Source organism: Lissotriton helveticus, chromosome 1_1 (genome assembly GCF_964261635.1).
Source record: "Lissotriton helveticus chromosome 1_1, aLisHel1.1, whole genome shotgun sequence".
In the NCBI taxonomy this organism is placed as follows: domain Eukaryota; kingdom Metazoa; phylum Chordata; class Amphibia; order Caudata; family Salamandridae; genus Lissotriton; species Lissotriton helveticus.
In genome coordinates, this window is record NC_136057.1 from 870772948 (window position 1) to 870792896 (window position 19949).

The window sequence follows — 19949 nt, forward strand, 5'->3', positions numbered from 1 at the left end:
AGGTAGTATAGTATTTTATAACCATAAATATTTATCTTGTCACTACCATAATAGAATTAGAAACTTCACTGGCTTCTCACAAGAAAACGAAGCCTAAAATTGATTGCAACCAAATTTTCAGCCCTATGGCTGCATTCCCTATACCGCCGTCTGCACCTCTTGTGACCTTCCTGTTACCTCCAACTGAATAGCTAATGAGAGCCATCAGAGATGCTTTCTCATCAGGAACATTTGACCCCTGGTCAGAATCACTGCTCCCCAATGCAGCTCCATCATTAAGGCGCTGCCCTTAGCACCAGCTTGAGCCTTCCAGGTAGGTGTTTGAGGCCCTCCTGCTCGGTTCTGTGTCATTTTTTCGTGTCTGTCTTATCTCTTTCATTTCTCCCTCTTTCCTCTCTGCCTTTCTCTCTTGTGCCTCTGTTTCTTTGCCATTTTTTTCTCTTGTTTTTGCCTTTTTTCTCTCTGCCATTTTCTCTTGTGCCTGTTTCTTTGCTTTTCTCTGTCTCTTTTCTCCCTATTTTCCTCATGCCCTCCTGCTCCCTCTTCCCTCGCCCCTGCCACTGCTGCCCCTGTAGCCCCTGCAGCTTCATCCCCACAGCATGTCATTCCTGCTCTCAACTCCCTGCAGACCGCCCTTCCCCTACTTAATGGCAGCGGCATGCAGTGGGCACGCCAGAGGCAAGCCCATCTCTGCCTGTCCGCAACCCGACTACGACCAGAGCCAGGGACCCTGGTCCCCAGACCCCCCTCCCCTGCCACTACAACCCCAGCACTCTCCATGCTCTCAACCCCGGATGCAACAACAACTTATGGATGCAAGATCTGGATGAAAGATCGCCCACGAAGGTGCCTCGCGATCATCTACAAAAGCTCCCTCCGACTGACACCTCGCCCCCCATGGAACACATCCACTTTCAGATCCAGCCCAACCCCAGACTGACGCTCTGCGGAATACTCGCTTACAGACCGCCTGGATCCCACACTCCCTTCTCCAACATCATCGTCGACCACATTGCACCCCATGCGCTCGCTTCTATAGACTACATAATACTCGGAGACCTGAACGTCCACCTGGACAACCACAGCGATCCCAAAAATACTGCTCTCCTGGAGAACCTCACCAACATAGGACCGAAGCAACTGGGCTCCACCCCCACTCACACAGCAGGGAACACACTCGACTATATCTTCGTTTGTACATCTATGAGGAAACAACTTTCCCTTCAGCCACACCACGGAACTGCACTGGACCAACCACCACTGCATCCATTTCTCCTTTATAAAACCAACCGCACCCAAGTCCACAAGCGCGCCTCCCATGCAGAAGCTGGAACAAAGTCTCCGAAGAACTCCTCACCTCCGCACTCACCTGCACTCCACCCCCTACTACGACATATGCCAACACAGCGGCAATCAACCTCCACGAATAGATCACTTATTGCATAGGTTTGTTTTGATGCGTTTCAGGCTTGATATTTTTCACCGTTTGACAAGTTTCCCTACTACTAACAACTGGTCTTGTCAACTAATGTATTGTCCTTGTGACAAGATGTCTGAACAATCAACCATACATGTTTTTTTTTTTTTTTAAGGATTTGCAGATTTCTTTTATTAAGCTTCTACTGACATCATTAGATTTTAGACAGTGTATGTCGGCCTATTTATATTTACAATCACTTCCAAACTTACATTCATGTATGGTATTAGCAAGATACTTGAGGGCTGCTATTTCCAGAAGGAAGTCACTAACTACTGTAAACTAAATTGCACGTTTTTAATCTGTATTCTTGTTTTTTTTAAATACAATCTTTCAATTTTTTTTAAAATGTATTGTAATGCATACTTTTATGATCCATTACTTGAATCGAATAAAGATGATTATGATATTATGATCACCGACTGCGCCAACACTCTCGCCCCCTTTCCGAACACCACAAGACGACACAACAAGAAAGCTAACTGGTTCCCCATGGAACTCCGAGAATCCAAGCGCACCTGTAGAAGACGGGGAGAAACAGCAGAATTGCGATAGCACGCACCACCTACAAAACAGCCACCACAACTCACCACCAACTCATCAAATCAACAAAGAAAAACTTCATGCAAGACAGAATCCTCGCCAATGCCCACAACTCCAAAGAACTGTTCACCATAATACAGGAATTCCTCAAACCCAACAGAAAAACAACCAACGTCCTTCCTACCAAGACCTCCGCAACAACCTCTGCTCCTTCTTCCATCTCAAGATCAAGACGCTGAACGACAACTTCAACAATCAAGACTTGTGCACCGCCTCAAACCCCACCCCAACAACCAACCTAAAGTCCCTTCTCACCTGGACCCCTCTCACCACAGATGACACCTTAAAGACAACGAAGAACATCCACTCCGGTGCACCTTCTGACCCCTGTCCGCTACACATCTTCCACAGGGCCGCAACTGCCATGGCACCCGAGCTACGCCGAACTATCAACTGCTCCCTCAACACAGTCACATTCCCTGAAAACTGGAAGCGTGCTGAAGTCAACCCCCTCCTAAAGAAGCGCTCCGCAGACCCATCAGACTTCAAGAATTTCAGGCCCATCAATACCCAGATAGCACACTTCACAGAAACCCACAGCATCCTAGACACCTCTCAGTCCAGATTTCACAGCAACCACAGCACCGAGACGGCCCTCCTCGCCGCCACCAATGACATCCACACCCTCCTCGGCCAAGGCCACATGGCAGCACTCATCCTCCTGGACCTAACATCAGCCTTCGACACTGTCTCCCACCACACATTAGCCACCTGACTCCATGATGCAGGCATCTAAGGAAAGGCCCTAGACTGGATTCATTCCTTCCTATCAGGCAGAACACAGAGAAAAAAACTTGTGCCCTTCCTCTCAGAACCGACACAGATCAGATGCGGAGTAACCCAAGAATCCTCCCTCAGCCTCACACTCTTCAACGTCTACATGGCCCCCCTAGCAACCATCGTCAGAAACCACGGTCTCAACATCGTCTCCTATGCCTAGGACACTCAGCTCATCCTCTCCCCCACCAAGGAACCCAACATCACCTGGCACAACTTCCAAGAAGGGATGAATGCTGTTGTGACCTGGATGAGCAACAGCTGCCTAAAGCTCAACTCAGGGAAACCAGAAGTCCTTATCCTCAGCAGCACCCCCTCCACATGGGACAACACCTGGTAGCCCCCCACCCTCAGACTCTCACCCACTCCAACGGACCACGCACACAAACTCAACATCATACTCGACTCTTCACTCACCATGAACCGCCAGATTAATGCTGTATCCTCCACATGCTTCAAAACCCTCCGCATACTTCGCAAGACTTTCAAGTGGACCCCCGACTCCAGGAAACTGTCACTCACGCACTCATCACCAGCAGACTGGACTACGGCAACTCCCTCTACGCCAGAATCCACAAAAACCTCCTCACAAACTCCAGACCAATCAGAACGCCACAGCCAGACTTAGGCTCGATATCCCACGACACAACAACATACACCTCCGTGACCTCCACTGGCTCACTTTCGAAAAAAGAAAAACCTTTAAGCTGGTCACACACGCCTACAAAGCCCTCCACACCACAGGACCCCAATACCTTAACTACAGAGTCTCCTTCCACACCCCCAAGAGAAAGCTTAGCTCAGCCGACCTCGCCCTAGCCACCATCCCTTGTTTCTACATTACCAGAGCTTATGGAAGATCCTTCTTCTTGGAGCCAAGACCTGGAACCAACTCCCCCTTCACCTCTGATGAAGCCTGACACTGCACCATTTCAGAAGGGACCGCAAGACCTGGCTCTTCGAATTACCCTAACGGAGCTGTTCACTCCCCCCGCGCCTTGATACCCTTGCAGGTGAGTAGTGCGCTCTACAATTCCCCTGATTGATTGATCAATTGATTGATCTCACACCCCCTTAAAAATTATCTGATGCTGAGGGGAGCCACTCCTGGGAATTCTCAGCTATTGATCTGCCTCTTTCCCCTCTCAGATTCAGATCCGGTGGACAATAATGTGATCAGGAAACCTGGAGCCATGAAAACTTTCACATATCATGCTTCCTATTTGGTGTTATATCAAGAAGAACTGGTTTTAGACGAACTCTACAAAACATCTCTATACCTGTATTTAAAATAGGCATATCTAAATAATTGTTCTACATGTGTGTAGAATGCATCAATCAGTCGTTCATGTGCATCCTCACCTTCCGGGATGCCTGAGTCTAACCTCAAAGCCCATCACAAAGTGTCTGAAGAGGAATTTCTTTTTTCGTTTGTAGCTATGAGCTTTGACTAAGGCCATTATTTTAGTAGTGCCTCCAGTGTGGACAGGAGAACTGTCATCAGTATCAATAATTCAATGACCCAATCTCTTTAGTTCAGCTAATGAATTAGGTGTACATTTAATGATTTCAGAATGTTGCGAGTAAAAGGCTTTATTTATGCGTAGAAAAAGTTATTTCTGTGATTTCAGAAATAACAACAAGGTGCTTCTTCCCACCTCACTATAACAGCACCCTGCGTATATGCTGAAAGAATGAGCGATCTCTTACATATCTCCCAATGGAAAACTATTTGGTTGCTTTGACAAGGTCATTGTGGAGGTATTGTTTCAGAAGAAATTCAGTATTAGCATTTTCAGCCAGAGAATTATTGCACGAGATTTCAACAGCATGGCATTTTAAGTTTGGCAAATGACCTATTTGTTGTGCTCTATGGATATTTTTTCTAAATATTTGGATTTTTATTATAACGACCTATAAAACCAAGCAGGAAAAAAGAGTCTCAGTTTCCTATTTGCGAAATACAATGATTACAACATCATGTGTAACCGCATGACATATCAAATGTATCATATATGCAATAACTCATCAGCATCCCTCAGTGATGACCACATATCTTTAAAACAGAAGACTAGATGGAAACACTTCTATATGACCATCACCTGCAGCCTTGTCGTCCTAGGTTTCTCCTTAAGATTGCGACATTTGGGACTGAGGAATAGTAGCAAACTCAGTGATCCCAACAACTGCATTCATTGTGTTTCTAGAACCTAATAACCTCCTTGTCCCTTCTAGATATTCTGATGCAAAGCTCCTCAGCTAATGCCCACACTCCTTTGTGTCTTTCACCCACATATTGATTCCAGGGCCTTAGTCAACCAGCCAGTGGCCATGCGTCTCATTACTAGTACCAATACAAGATGAAACCATTTATACTGCATTTGTTTTGTTCTTAGGCCAGACAATAATGCTTAATAAACAACGCTTTGGAGGGAGCAGGAGGTGAATATCAGTCGTCCCACACAATATCTCAACTACTTCTCTCCAGAAATCTACCACCCTATCACACGTCCATGTGAGGTGTTAATAGGCTGCACTGTCCACCCTACACCTGGCCTATGCGGCTAATCTAACCAGGTATTTTCCACTCAGTGTGACTGAGATTAAGTAAACGCAGTGGACATAATAGAAATATAGCAACCTAAATCTTGCATTCCTTGAGACCCCTTTTACCAAAAAAGATGTTGTATGACAGTCCTCCTACTTCACGCATACCAAGGGCATATCCAAGTTTATACACTGAAATGGCTGGAGGATCCAAATGTTCAGGTCCCTAGTAATTGTCGGTCGCTTCAGGATTCATGTAACTATTATTTCCCAAACCCAGCAAGTCTGTTATGTTATCTAGAGATAGTTTTCAGACACATGCCTTCCTCTCATGAGCAATTCCAACAATGAGTTATCCCCATGTATCTCACTAAGTAACTGCCCATGCCAAATAAAGTGAGAAGCTGCTCTGGTATATGATGTCAACTAATGTAAGTGGGCACCTTGCTCCAGTCCAGACAACCCTTATGGTGATTTAAGAGTTCTCAGACAACCTGAGAAAGCTATCCAAGTGGTAGCTGTGGAGAGCAACCCTCAGGCTTAGTCTTGAAGGAGTGTAAAGCAGCTTGTTTTACCAGAATGCAATCTTATGGTATAGATTAAATGGAAAAGAACCACACAAAGTATTTATAAAAATATATATTTATTATATAACACTATCTAGTACGTTACAATATCTCCCACATGGAGATAGACACAAAGCACACAATACTAAAGCAAAGGAATCACAGTAAATAGGCAGTAATACACAGTGGGCCCCGGAGGAGCGGGGGGCAAACCATATACTAAGATATAGTATAAGAACCATGACTCAAGTCAGGACAATATCTGTTGCGATGACGTAGAATTGCTGGGGACCCACAGAACCACCCTAGGTAAGTAGATAGGGACCCCACAGCGACTGTGTGCAGTGTGTGAACACAACCTCGTGCTCTGTACAAGTCTATGTGCAAGTCGCGGTCGGATTTTCAAAGATTAGGGATCCTTCCCATTGGACCCTGAATAAACCCAGTGGAAGACAGAAGATTGAAGAGCCACCCCATCAGTGGATACCGTGTTACCCAAGTTACCTATCCCAGGGAAGCCGGGTGTATTGGTGTGAAGTGGCATCATAAACCGCAGACGAACCCAATGGTGGGCTTCAGGAAAGTGCTGCTGCTGGAAGAGGAGAAGATGTCCGGAGGAATCCAAAAGTGGATTCTGGAAGAGGAGTACCTGAAAGCAGAGGGGACAAAGTCTGTTTCACTCAGGGAGGACAAGGAGAGTTGGAAGACGAATGGCCTTCGATGTTGGGTGCTTCAGGAAAGATGACTGTGACCTTGACTCTGCAAGTGTGAGGACCAGGCGAAGCTGTGGATGAACAGGACCCGGATATGAGCTGTCCCACAAAGGATGTCGATTGCAGAGGGGTAGGTGTCTGCCAGGAACACCAAGAAACCATTGGCAAATGCAACCCACGCAGGCAGTCAAGAAGGGCCACGGTTGGGACCAGCAAGGTCCAGGAGTCTCACCTCAAGCAGGGGAGTCAGGGCAGGTCCGAGCATTAAGGGGAGCCCAAGGAAAGCAAAGGTGACCCTCAAATGGACCCTCAGGCCAGAGGCACAGGAGTTGCAAGAGGACCTCAAGTAGCTCACCAAAAGATGCAGGCCACGATGCACAAGATGCAGTGTGGCTGAAGATTCTGGTCACTGGAGGTGCTCGAGGTTGGGGCTCCTTGGAGCTTGGATTTCAAAGATGTCAACAAGCCTTTGCAACTGCAATTGCAACTGCAAAGAGGACACGGTACACAGGGGTTCAGTTATTGCAACCCCCACAAGGACTACTGGCCTCAAACTTGGTGAGAGGGTGGAGTAGGCCGCGTGAGCTTTGGAAACCCCCCACCTGTGATGCAGAGCTCACGGAGTCATGAGGAGCTCAGGATCTGCAGACTGGTTGACTTAATTGCGGTGCCTGTGAATGCGTGGGAGTGACTCCTTCACTCCAAGGGAGATTACTTTGATAGTCCTTGATGCTTCACAGGCCTTGGATGGTTCCTGTATGATGCACAGGCACAGATGATGCAGCAGACTGGAAGGGAGACGCTAAGGAGATGGTTGGGAAGATTCAGGGGACCCTCTTAGGGGAGTGTCTGGACGGGGGGGTTACTTCCATGTCCTTTGTCCAGTTTCACTCCAGAGTGGGAGCAAACGGCTCCCAAGACTGGTTTGAACTGGACTATGGACAGGGACACCAAATGTGCCCCTCATGCAGACTTTCAGGCACTGGTAAGCACACCCACCCATCCCTAATACACTAAATTCTACCTGGGAGTTGGTCACACCTCCCTTTGGTAAAATGCCTATTACTCTACCTTCCCCTGCTCAAGCTTGGCTCAGCAGCAAGAGCGTAGAAATGTGTCTCTGGTCAGCAGCAACCATTTTGTGCTGCCGGGGACTAGAAGGCTGTTACCTGGAAAACTGAGAGCCTATCGGAGGACTCCTCCAGTGCTTAGAATCATACCTCCCACACCGTTTACGGTGTGGGGGCATGATTCCAACATGTTTGATACCAAACATGATAGGATTCGCTGAAGCCGTTTTCGAAATGGTCATCACATAGTATATGGCTGCTTGACTGACAACCCGGGAGAATGGTATCCAAAGGCTGCAGGGTTGTCTTGCTGCTCATGCAGGGGCACCCTCTCACTAAGAACCAAGCTCCCTGCCTTCAGGATTGCAAAGGCTTGCTATAGGGGTGTCTTATAGGTTTTAAGTGCAGTGCCCCTTAGAGATAGTAAACCTATATCTTTGGTAAGTGATGCATGCACCAACTTACACGGGCTGCAATGGCAAGCCTGTAGTTCAATTTTGCACGGTCTTTCATAGGTGGTATAATGCATGCTTCAGCCCATGGGAGACCACTGGGGTACCTATGCCCTGGGTACATGGGTACCATATACTAGGGACTTATAAGGGTAACCCAGTATCCAATCTGGAGTATACCCAAGTACTCAACACAACAATGTAGGGAGAAAGCAGATAGACGGGGGTCCTGCTTAGCAGGATTCCTGTCAGAATAGTCATAATACAGCTTAGCACCAGGCAAAAAGTGGAGGTAACCATGCAGAAGTATCCTACCTTCCTACAATTATCATCCGGTGTAACGCATCTAGCTGCATTTTGAATATATACGGCATAATGATAAAGTTCCATGTTTGGGAGGCCCAGACCTCCTTCGACCTGGTCCATTTTTAACATATCAATTACTATCCTATTCTGCTTACCAGCCCAGACTAAGGATACTAGCAGGCTGTTCAGTTTCTTAAAAGTCGCAGGAGTCAAAGGGCACAGGGAATAGTGTAGAGTATGCAGAGATTTCAGTATGAGCATCATTTTCTCGATTGTGAGTCTTCCCATAATAGACAGGGGTAAACAGTACACAAGCCCTTATTAGAATCCAGGCCCAATAAGGAACCCGGAAGAGAAGCTCACTTCTCTCCACCTGCCCTAGTCCAACTACCCAGTAACTGCCCTTTTGTTAGGAGATGTTAATAAGCAGCAGCCAAAAATATCAGTCATATCCTCTCTTCAGAATATTGTTCTCTTTACCAAGACCCAGACCCATTCAGTTACTTCCATGTGTACGGATGACCCTATCCCCCTCCCCCTCTACCTCTGTTGGATTATTTTGACTCCATTCCCAACCTTCTTCAGACTTTTCTGTGGATGCAACATCAGGAAAAAATCCTGCACACAAATTTTATTGTGCTTCTCCACCACCGCCCTACTGGACCAACTTCTGCTTCTCAAACGCCTCCCAATACTGCCAATGAAGCTCATCTTTCCATCTAAATGGCTACAAGAACTTAGGGCCACTGCGGCTGTCTGGGAGGGCCCAGACTTATTCCCCAACTCGATCTAGTCCCAAACCTCTTTTAGATAGGTAAAGAAGTGGGATTTTCCCTCAGCTTAGCAGGAAAAAGTACCATATGGTTCAAACCCATTGCCCGGAATTTTTGTTTCACTGGTCAAGAGAGCTGCTGAACTCTCTGTGTGTAATCCAGGAATATCCTAATGACATCCCCTTCATGCTTGATGTCATTTATAGTCCTAGCTTGCTGAAGGATGAGATTCCTCTCTGGATAGTTTAAAATATTGGCGATGATAACCCAAGATGAAGTCCCAGATGGAGGAATCTGCACAAAAGCCTTATGCACCCTCTCAACTATAAAGCATTTCAAGACTCCCTCAGGTGGAAGCGTATTCATGTTTCTATTCTCCAGAAATTGTTCAGGATGTCAATCGTCAACTCCTTCCGGTAATTCCACAAACCACAGGTTGCACTTCGGGACCTTCCCTCCCCGTCCTCCGCTCTGTTTTCTACACGATGGGCTAAATCAGACAGGGAGAAAGCTGTTATTTAGTTCACCCAGCTCGGCTTTCAGGACTTCGGCTGCCCTTTCCATTTGAAGAGTTCTTTCATTGACCATCTGCAAATTAGTACATGCACTAACCACAGAAATACTGCACAGTACTCCTCTTTCCCTCTACTGTACCCTTTCCAGGCACACATACATGCAGCACAGAGTCACTACTCCTCCGTTGTGCAGTATTCCACACCTACCTGATACAGGCCAAGGAGCAATTAAGCACACAGCAGCAGAACTTTTAAAAGGCGTGTGCGCCTGTAGGACTCACTTCAGTGAGATAGGGTAAAAAGAATCTGTTCACTACTGCCGATCACTACGTGGTATGCTGCCACCACCACGCTCATGCTACTTAACTCTTCGTGAAGGCAGTTGCCTTCCACCACTATGAGGGTAGCTTTTTCGGTTCCCCTCCCAGTTCAACAAGATTGTGAGACTGAAGAATTCCACTATCGAAATTCCAGATTTTTGGTTTTTGTCCATCAATGAGGTTTCTTATTCCTTTGAGTTTTTTCTCCTGAGAAGGTGCTAGCTTTTAAGGGACACTTGATCACTGCATTTTCCAGTGTGTGTGCTGACATCATGGCTTTCAGAAACAGTCACCTCTACTTCAAACATTCGAACACGTAGACAGAATTACGGGTAAGCGTCCAAAACTGAACACTGCACCATCTTCAAACCTGCAGTGTTACATACAAAGAAGTAGTAGCCAGCTATCAACTCTATGTGGCTGATGTGCATACCAGCGCAGGAGGTCAGCCCAACATAAGAAGCCATGATATCACTGTTTTAGAAATCAAGTAGTAAAAAAAATGGAAAGGCTCTTCAAATTGCACAACAACGCTATAGAGCAATATATCGCCACAGCTAACATATTATGCTCTTTCACTTCTTCACTTTAGCAAAATGCTGAACATGCAGGCAACACCTCACCCACCACTGATAAGGTACCTCAGCATCTCTTCTCATTGCTTTTAAAATATTTGTTATTCAATTTAGGAAATGGGTTCTGCTCATTGAATCCCACTGGATGGTACATTCTCTGACTACCCAGTCTATTTTTGCTGTGAATGTTTCTCACTCGCAGTAAATTCTGTGAAAATGGATTGAAGGAGCTAACCGCCAATGTTCTCTTTTAAAGATAAAGTCCTCTGCTGCATAACTAGGAAAGAGGCTCTAGGCTCATTACACAGTAACCCATGAGCACATATGTGAGGACTGAGCGTGTGAGACTACCATCTAGCCCAGCACAGTATATGCTGACCTTGTGTAGGGCATATATTGTGAGTGGGAGTTCCTATGTAGGTCTGTATTGCTCTACTGAAACGTTGGTTTGCTCGCCGCAGTATACCTTAAGGTCGAAATCTGTGACCCTCACCATGCAGGCATCAATTTTAAGGTAAACACATACACAGAGTGCAGATTTGCCAACACATTATATGTGATATCTTTATCTCTTATTGCACTTGAAGAATAATCATATGTTCCTGTCTCTTCAATAATGATTTCAGGCCTTTGTGTCCCTACTGAGCCAAGTTAATGACTCTACTGGCCAGCTGGTTAATCAAAGGTCTCCCCAAACAAAAGAGCCATTCGCTGTGTCAATTGGGGCATGGCTGACGTTCTCAGGTAAGGTCTTTCCATAGGCCGCTTACAGTTGCTGCAGGAAATTAACATCTTTTCCATAGCACAAGATTTCTGCTAGCTGTAGAACTCTGTGCACGTTACCACTGCTTTGCCTGAGCACCTCCTTTTTTAACAGGGTCGAGTTGGCATAACTCTAGTTGTCCTATTTAACTTACATATACGCCCAAGTTGACAGTACAAGCTGGACCCATGGCCTAAACGTGAAATGCCACCAGTGGATGGGGCGTGGCCGAACTTTGGGGCCTGGTGCGCTCGGCGGAGCCGGGGCCTCCGGTAATCCTTTGGCCCATCTGGGCTCCATTTCTTTTGGGCACGAGGAGGTACAGCACATCCTGGCCCACTGGACCTACTCGGGGCACACCGGATCGGTGCAGAGTGGTGCACAACATTCCCCTGTGTGGCCTGAGGGGCCGGGATTGGTGAGTGCGTGTCTCACAGTTTGTTTGGACCCACCAGATGTCCCGGGAGGCCCTTCAAACACTGCTCCCGCCCCTCCATCCGATTATTCTGCCTGCTGCTCTGGTTTCCCCTTTGGCGAATAGTGGATTGTTTGATTTCCTTGTATCCGGATTTTACAGCTATATTGCAGGAGGCCCGTCGCATGTTTGGGGCGGTCAAGATGGCCCTCTGCAAAGCTGGCCTGAAGTATGGGATGCTTTATCCTGCATGCTTAAAGGTGGACATCGACGGGTCAACCAGGATCTTCGACTCTCCAGCTGAGGTGCAGTAGCTTCTCAGGCACCGGTACAATAACGCTCAGCCGAAAAGATCGTCCACACTGGATCACTCTCCTCATCTTCCAGACTCTGGCTCCAGCTCTGAACGGTTCTCTGCGCACAGATAGCGCCTCGCCACTTCAACACGTCAATAAGTACAGCTTATCCTGTTGTTTTCTTCCTGATTTGCTTCTCCCAAATGCTCCTCTGGGGCTGCTGGGTGTGTGTCTTTACAATTTTTCTGAGTGACAGTTTGCATGGCTGGGGTTTTTTTGGAGCGTTGCTTCAACCCTGTGCTTTTTGCACCTATTTGAATTGTACGGTTTGATGGTTGTCATGCTTCTATTTGGGATATCCCCTACGTAACGGGTATAGGGATGCGTGGGGGTGGGAATGTTGCACATCTATTAGCTGAATGTGTAAGACTGTCTTTAGATCCACTATTTAGCCTTGCCCAGACTTTTTCCAATGACACGTAACACATGCCACACTGAGAATATTACCCTGTTATCCTGGAACGTTTGGGGGCTTAATGATAACTGCAAGCGCAAGCAAGTGCTTCACTACTTGCAACATCACCAGGCGGATGTAGCTTTCCTCCAGGAGACACACCTCCTTACCCACACTTCTCCAGCTTTTGCCACTAGTTGTTTTTTTGCAGGGTACAGTAAATATTCAAGGGGAGTCTTGATTTTGGTGCATAGGCAGATACCAAAAAATACAAAAAATACAAAAACCTCAGGTTGGACCTATATTCCTTTTAGCATTGAATAAATCTCCAAACTACTTGGAAGCGGATGCCAAAGAGAAAAACTTCACAGTATTATCAAAACATATATATTTATTGGATTTTTTTAGCAGGTTATTTCTTTAAAAAGAACATAAATACATCTGTACATATCAAGTCATTTTATCGTCAATAAGAAATTCATAACTTTTACAAACATAATTTGTTCTCAAAATCTGTAGGTATGGTACTAAAAATGTGCCCTCTAATAACAACTATTCTTACCAATCATACATGCATACTTATATGTCAGTCATACCAATCCTATCTGTGAAAAGACAACCTATCAACCTAAGCACAAAGACTAAATATAACAAAACATAAAACTAACATACATGGCAGCTCTAAGGTGTACTCAGTGGGAAACTCAGAGAGACTGGATGATAACGTTCTGCTGGTGTAGGTGGAGTTAACCAGTTTATATCCGCAACAGGTAGATGTTAGGCCGACGTACGTTTCGGTGAATGTCACCTTCCTCAGGGCCAAGGACAACGTGTGCAAAGATATTACATACATACAATATTTAAAAAGAATTGGGAGGGCATAATACAATATTCTGAAAAATAGACAAAGAAAACATTTATAAATATCATTGTTACTTTTTCCTTTTTCGTTTTTGACATTTTTAGCTCAATGGCATCGGCTATGTACTAAAATTCTATAATAACAATGTATTGGTGCTCATAGCTATAGGTGGAACCTTATGCCAGTTTTAATCATGAAAGGTCATAGGGTTCTAGTCGAGAAAAAGAGGAAAGAACAGTGAGAGAAGTGTGACACCGAGCAGATAATTCCCAAAAAGGTGGATCACCTAATGTGCTCAAGAAGTATATGTAAAAATTTAGAAAATTATTCTCAAGTTCTAATATTACATGCTTATATGAAGGGTTTACCTATGGTGTGGGTGCTACAAGCATGAATAGAAATGAAGGGCAGATGTTGGACGTTCCTCTAGAGTGTAAACTGGAAAAAGACACAGAAATATATTTATGGTTGCTTGGTCACATAGCAACTGGAATAGTATGATGGCAGTAAAAAATCAGCTATATTACCTCTGTTTCAAGGTTAGACATGCTTATGAAACTATTAGGTATAGGTCCTATCGGATGTGAGATTCAGGAGACTGCTGCGTATCGGAGGTGATTTCTGTATGGGCAAAGGTATAAATTATCTGTGTGATCCAAGGGGTAAAGGAAAATTTTACAATACATGGAGAAAAATTACCTTAATCGTTTGTTTGTGGGGGGTTATACACTATGATATTGTTGTTCTGCCAGCTTGTTTTTCTATGATGAGAAAAAATAAATTTATGGCAAGCCCCATTATTATTATGAGGTGTTAAAGCAAGGAATGTTTAAAACATATAAAAAGAATCACGCATACACTGCTGAATCGAGTGCACTGTTAGTTTCATTGGGAAGTGCCCGCAAGCAGGACCGAATGTTGGCAGGAGTTACAGAGACATATCACTACAGGGTTTATTAGTGCCCTAGTCTAGTTTAGCGCGCCGCCAAAGGAGTTGCCTGGTATGGGGTATTTTGAGACTATTAAATGCTAGCGTGAGAGCAGCAGGGTTTTGTTTCTTTTCTCACCTGTTTCCAAAAGTGCTGGCGCCGCGTCTATGGGTTCCGGAATTACAGCCCAACGCTAAGATTCTTAAGAACGATGCCGAATGTTTAAAAAGTGCCTTAGGAATGAAAGTGACAGCGTGATCAGTGCACCTAGCTGATAGTTTGAACACCTGACTAAAGTTCAACTAGGGGGCACTGGTGAGAAAGTTTGGGGTACATAGCATATTTCATATGACTGAGACGTAAGGCTGCATACTTTTTGAAAATTCTTAGTGCGCCCTGCTAGTAGGAGTATGGGTTTGCGCGAGCAGAGCACGATTAGTTAAATATATCCCGAGGGATAAACTGGAAAAACAAACTTAGTGCGTCCTGCTAGTGGAAGTACGGGTTAGCGCGAGCCGGGCACGGTTAGTTAAATAAATAAATGCCGAAGGAAACTAAGAGAAAATATCCGGAGGGTTTTAAACATATCGGAGGGTTTTAAACATATCTAAAGCTGAGATTTAAGGCGGTGATAATTTTAAACGCACATGCACTTTCATGGAGCTAGAAATAACGCTGCATGACGCTAGCACATGTATACAGCGGTCTGAACGTTAGAGTCAAACAGAAACGCGAGCAGGGCAAAATTCCATTGTGGTCTTACCTGATTCTCACTCCGCTGTAGTCGCGACCGGGGGTTCTAGGGACGTGGCCCAAAAGCAGAGATTAAACAGACAGCGGAACGCAAATTAAATACAGCCCACAAACTCGAGGCAGGTGAGGCGTAAGTGATATAGAGATGGGACTCATACTCTAATTCACTAGAGATGACGGACTAGGGCTGAAAGGCGCCTAACATGGCGGCCATATTGGAATGTATGTAAAAAAAATTCCTTATGAGAAAGGAAACAAACAGAAAGATGAAATGCGATGTAAACTGGTATTCTCAGGAGTTGCTGGGTTTGTGAAAAAAAAGGGTAATGATGCGACCTAGTTTTGTGGAAGTTTGCAGTATAATGTTTAGGCGACAAGAACACAACAACCAGTATACTGGAAGGTGTGCTGTTTTCCTTTTTTTTCCCCTTTCCCCCCCCCCCCCCCCCTCTTTCCACCCACTTTGCTTAGGAGGAGGATTGGAGTACATTAACGTTCTTATAGCGTTACTATCCACGAGATTTCCTCGTTGTGGCCAAATCGGACTGTTTCTAGGAGGTGTATCCAAAAGGTTTCACGCTTTTTTCTGAAAATTGTGGGATCCTTTCCAGGGGGTGTATGAACATGCTCCAGAATCTGCCATCGTAGGTCTTTTTCATTGTGGCCATACTGAACAAAATGGGATACCATAGGGGCATTTGTTTTTTGCGTTCTAATAGCAGACTTGTGTTCAGAGAGTCTAGTACGGACTTCTCTGGACGTCTCACCTACATATCCAATGTCGCACGGGCACTTGATAAGGTATATGACATTTGTGGTTCTGCAGTTGGTCATTTCTTTTAAATTTCCTTGTTTTTGGCCATAAGTCCATTTCTCTCCAGGGATAATCTTTGTTATTCCAATAACAAAGAAAGGTACAAACAGAAAACCATTGATGGAAAGCCTCTACCAAAGGGCAACCATAAATGTGGTGGCTGCCATGCTTGTGACCAGATTATCCCTGGAGAGAAATAAACTTATGGCCAAAAACAAGGAAATTTAAAAGAAATGACCAACTGCAGAACCACAAATGTCATATACCTTATCAAGTGCCCGTGCGACATTGGATATGTAGGTGAGACGTCCAGAGAAGTCCGTACTAGACTCTCTGAACACAAGTCTGCTATTAGAACGCAAAAAACAAATGCCCCTATGGTATCCCATTTTGTTCAGTATGGCCACAATGAAAAAGACCTACGATGGCAGATTCTGGAGCATGTTCATACACCCCCTGGAAAGGATCCCACAATTTTCCGAAAAAAGCGTGAAACCTTTTGGATACACCTCCTAGAAACAGTCCGATTTGGCCACAACGAGGAAATCTCGTGGATAGTAACGCTATAAGAACGTTAATGTACTCCAATCCTCCTCCTAAGCAAAGTGGGTGGAAAGAGGGGGGAGGGGGGGGGGGGGGGGGAAAGGAAAACAACACACCTTCCAGTATACTGGTTGTTGTGTTCTTGTCGCCTAAACATTATACTGCAAACTTCCACAAAACTAGGTCGCATCATTACCCTTTTTTTTCACAAACCCAGCAACTCCTGAGAATACCAGTTTACATCGCATTTCATCTTTCTGTTTGTTTCCTTTCTCATAAGGAAATTTTTTTACATACATTCCAATATGGCCGCCATGTTAGGCGCCTTTCAGCCCTAGTCCGTCATCTCTAGTGAATTAGAGTATGAGTCCCATCTCTATATCACTTACGCCTCACCTGCCTCGAGTTTGTGGGCTGTATTTAATTTGCGTTCCGCTGTCTGTTTAATCTCTGCTTTTGGGCCACGTCCCTAGAACCCCCGGTCGCGACTACAGCGGAGTGAGAATCAGGTAAGACCACAATGGAATTTTGCCCTGCTCGCGTTTCTGTTTGACTCTAACGTTCAGACCGCTGTATACATGTGCTAGCATCATGCAGCGTTATTTCTAGCTCCATGAAAGTGCATGTGCGTTTAAAATTATCACCGCCTTAAATCTCAGCTTTAGATATGTTTAAAACCCTCCGATATGTTTAAAACCCTCCGGATATTTTCTCTTAGTTTCCTTCGGCATTTATTTATTTAACTAACCGTGCCCGGCTCGCGCTAACCCGTACTTCCACTAGCAGGACGCACTAAGTTTGTTTTTCCAGTTTATCCCTCGGGATATATTTAACTAATCGTGCTCTGCTCGCGCAAACCCGTACTCCTACTAGCAGGGCGCACTAAGAATTTTCAAAAAGTATGCAGCCTTACGTCTCAGTCATATGAAATATGCTATGTACCCCAAACTTTCTCACCAGTGCCCCCTAGTTGAACTTTAGTCAGGTGTTCAAACTATCAGCTAGGTGCACTGATCACGCTGTCACTTTCATTCCTAAGGCACTTTTTAAACATTCGGCATCGTTCTTAAGAATCTTAGCGTTGGGCTGTAATTCCGGAACCCATAGACGCGGCGCCAGCACTTTTGGAAACAGGTGAGAAAAGAAACAAAACCCTGCTGCTCTCACGCTAGCATTTAATAGTCTCAAAATACCCCATACCAGGCAACTCCTTTGGCGGCGCGCTAAACTAGACTAGGGCACTAATAAACCCTGTAGTGATATGTCTCTGTAACTCCTGCCAACATTCGGTCCTGCTTGCGGGCACTTCCCAATGAAACTAACAGTGCACTCGATTCAGCAGTGTATGCGTGATTCTTAATATATGTTTTAAACATTCCTTGCTTTAACACCTCATAATAATAATGGGGCTTGCCATAAATTTCTTTTTTCTCATCATAGAAAAACATGCTGGCAGAACAACAATATCATAGTGTATAACCCCCCACAAACAAACGATTAAGGTAATTTTTCTCCATGTATTGTAAAATTTTCCTTTACCCCTTGGATCACACAGATACTTTATACCTTTTGCCCATACAGAAATCACCTCCGATACGCAGCAGTCTCCTGAATCTCACATCCGATAGGACCTATACCTAATAGTTTCATAAGCATGTCTAACCTTGAAACAGAGGTAATATAGCTGATTTTTTACTGCCATCATACTATTCCAGTTGCTATGTGACCAAGCAACCATAAATATATTTCTGTGTCTTTTTCCAGTTTACACTCTAGAGGAACGTCCAACATCTGCCCTTCATTTCTATTCATGCTTGTAGCACCCACACCATAGGTAAACCCTTCATATAAGCATGTAATATTAGAACTTGAGAATCATTTTCTAAATTTTTACATATACTTCTTGAGCACATTAGGTGATCCACCTTTTTGGGAATTATCTGCTCGGTGTCACACTTCTCTCACTGTTCTTTCCTCTTTTTCTCGACTAGAACCCTATGACCTTTCATGATTAAAACTGGCATAAGGTTCCACCTATAGCTATGAGCACCAATACATTGTTATTATAGAATTTTAGTACATAGCCGATGCCATTGAGCTAAAAATGTCAAAAACGAAAAAGGAAAAAGTAACAATGATATTTATAAATGTTTTCTTTGTCTATTTTTCAGAATATTGTATTATGCCCTCCCAATTCTTTTTAAATATTGTATGTATGTAATATCTTTGCACACGTTGTCCTTGGCCCTGAGGAAGGTGACATTCACCGAAACGTACGTCGGCCTAACATCTACCTGTTGTGGATATAAACTGGTTAACTCCACCTACACCAGCAGAACGTTATCATCCAGTCTCTCTGAGTTTCCCACTGAGTACACCTTAGAGCTGCCATGTATGTTAGTTTTATGTTTTGTTATATTTAGTCTTTGTGCTTAGGTTGATAGGTTGTCTTTTCACAGATAGGATTGGTATGACTGACATATAAGTATGCATGTATGATTGGTAAGAATAGTTGTTATTAGAGGGCACATTTTTAGTACCATACCTACAGATTTTGAGAACAAATTATGTTTGTAAAAGTTATGAATTTCTTATTGACGATAAAATGACTTGATATGTACAGATGTATTTATGTTCTTTTTAAAGAAATAACCTGCTAAAAAAATCCAATAAATATATATGTTTTGATAATACTGTGAAGTTTTTCTCTTTGGCATCCGCTTCCAAGTAGTTTGGAGATTTATTCAATGCTAAAAGGAATATAGGTCCAACCTGAGGTTTTTGTATTTTTTGCTTGCTTTGTTTTCTCCCCCCTCTGGACCTCAAATCAACCGGGAGTACTCTTTCCTACTATATGCATAGGCAGATACCATTCAGAACTGTAGTGGTACTCTCTGACTCGAATGGTAGGTACCTTTTAGTAAAAGGTTGGCTGCTCTGCCACACGCTACTCCTGGTAAACGTGTATGCACCCAATATAGACAGCCCGGACTTTTTTTGTGAGCTCCACTCCTGCATTGACACAATGGGGGCAGATCATATACTTCTAGGTGGTGACCCAAATATTCTGTTAAATCCCCAGTTGGATGGCACTGCCAACTCTCCAGATTCCAAACCCAGGGCCAGAAGGACCCTTTCCACTCTGTTTGATGCTTTCCATCTCACTGACGCGTGGCATCACTTGCACTCAGCGGCACTGGCTTACATGCACTACTCTGCCCCACACAACACCTGGACCCACTTGGTTCTATTGGTTACTTACTCCTGGCATGGCCACCTGGTCCCGCTCGGTCTGTCACTTTCCCCGCATGCTCTCGGACCACTCCCCTGTGGACCTTGGGCTGCAGATTCCGAGGCAGGTGACAGGATGGGGCAGTGGGGATTTCCTGAGATGGCCCTTCGAGATTCTGTCTTCGAAGAACAATT

General features: G+C 44.7%; 1 protein-coding gene across 4 annotated transcripts in view; it reads left to right on the top strand.

The window, feature by feature from the left end:
* Positions 1-19949, top strand: part of SLC16A7 (solute carrier family 16 member 7) — a 579533-nt gene that overhangs the window by 439036 nt on the left and 120548 nt on the right. The gene's annotated exons all lie outside the window — the stretch shown is intronic.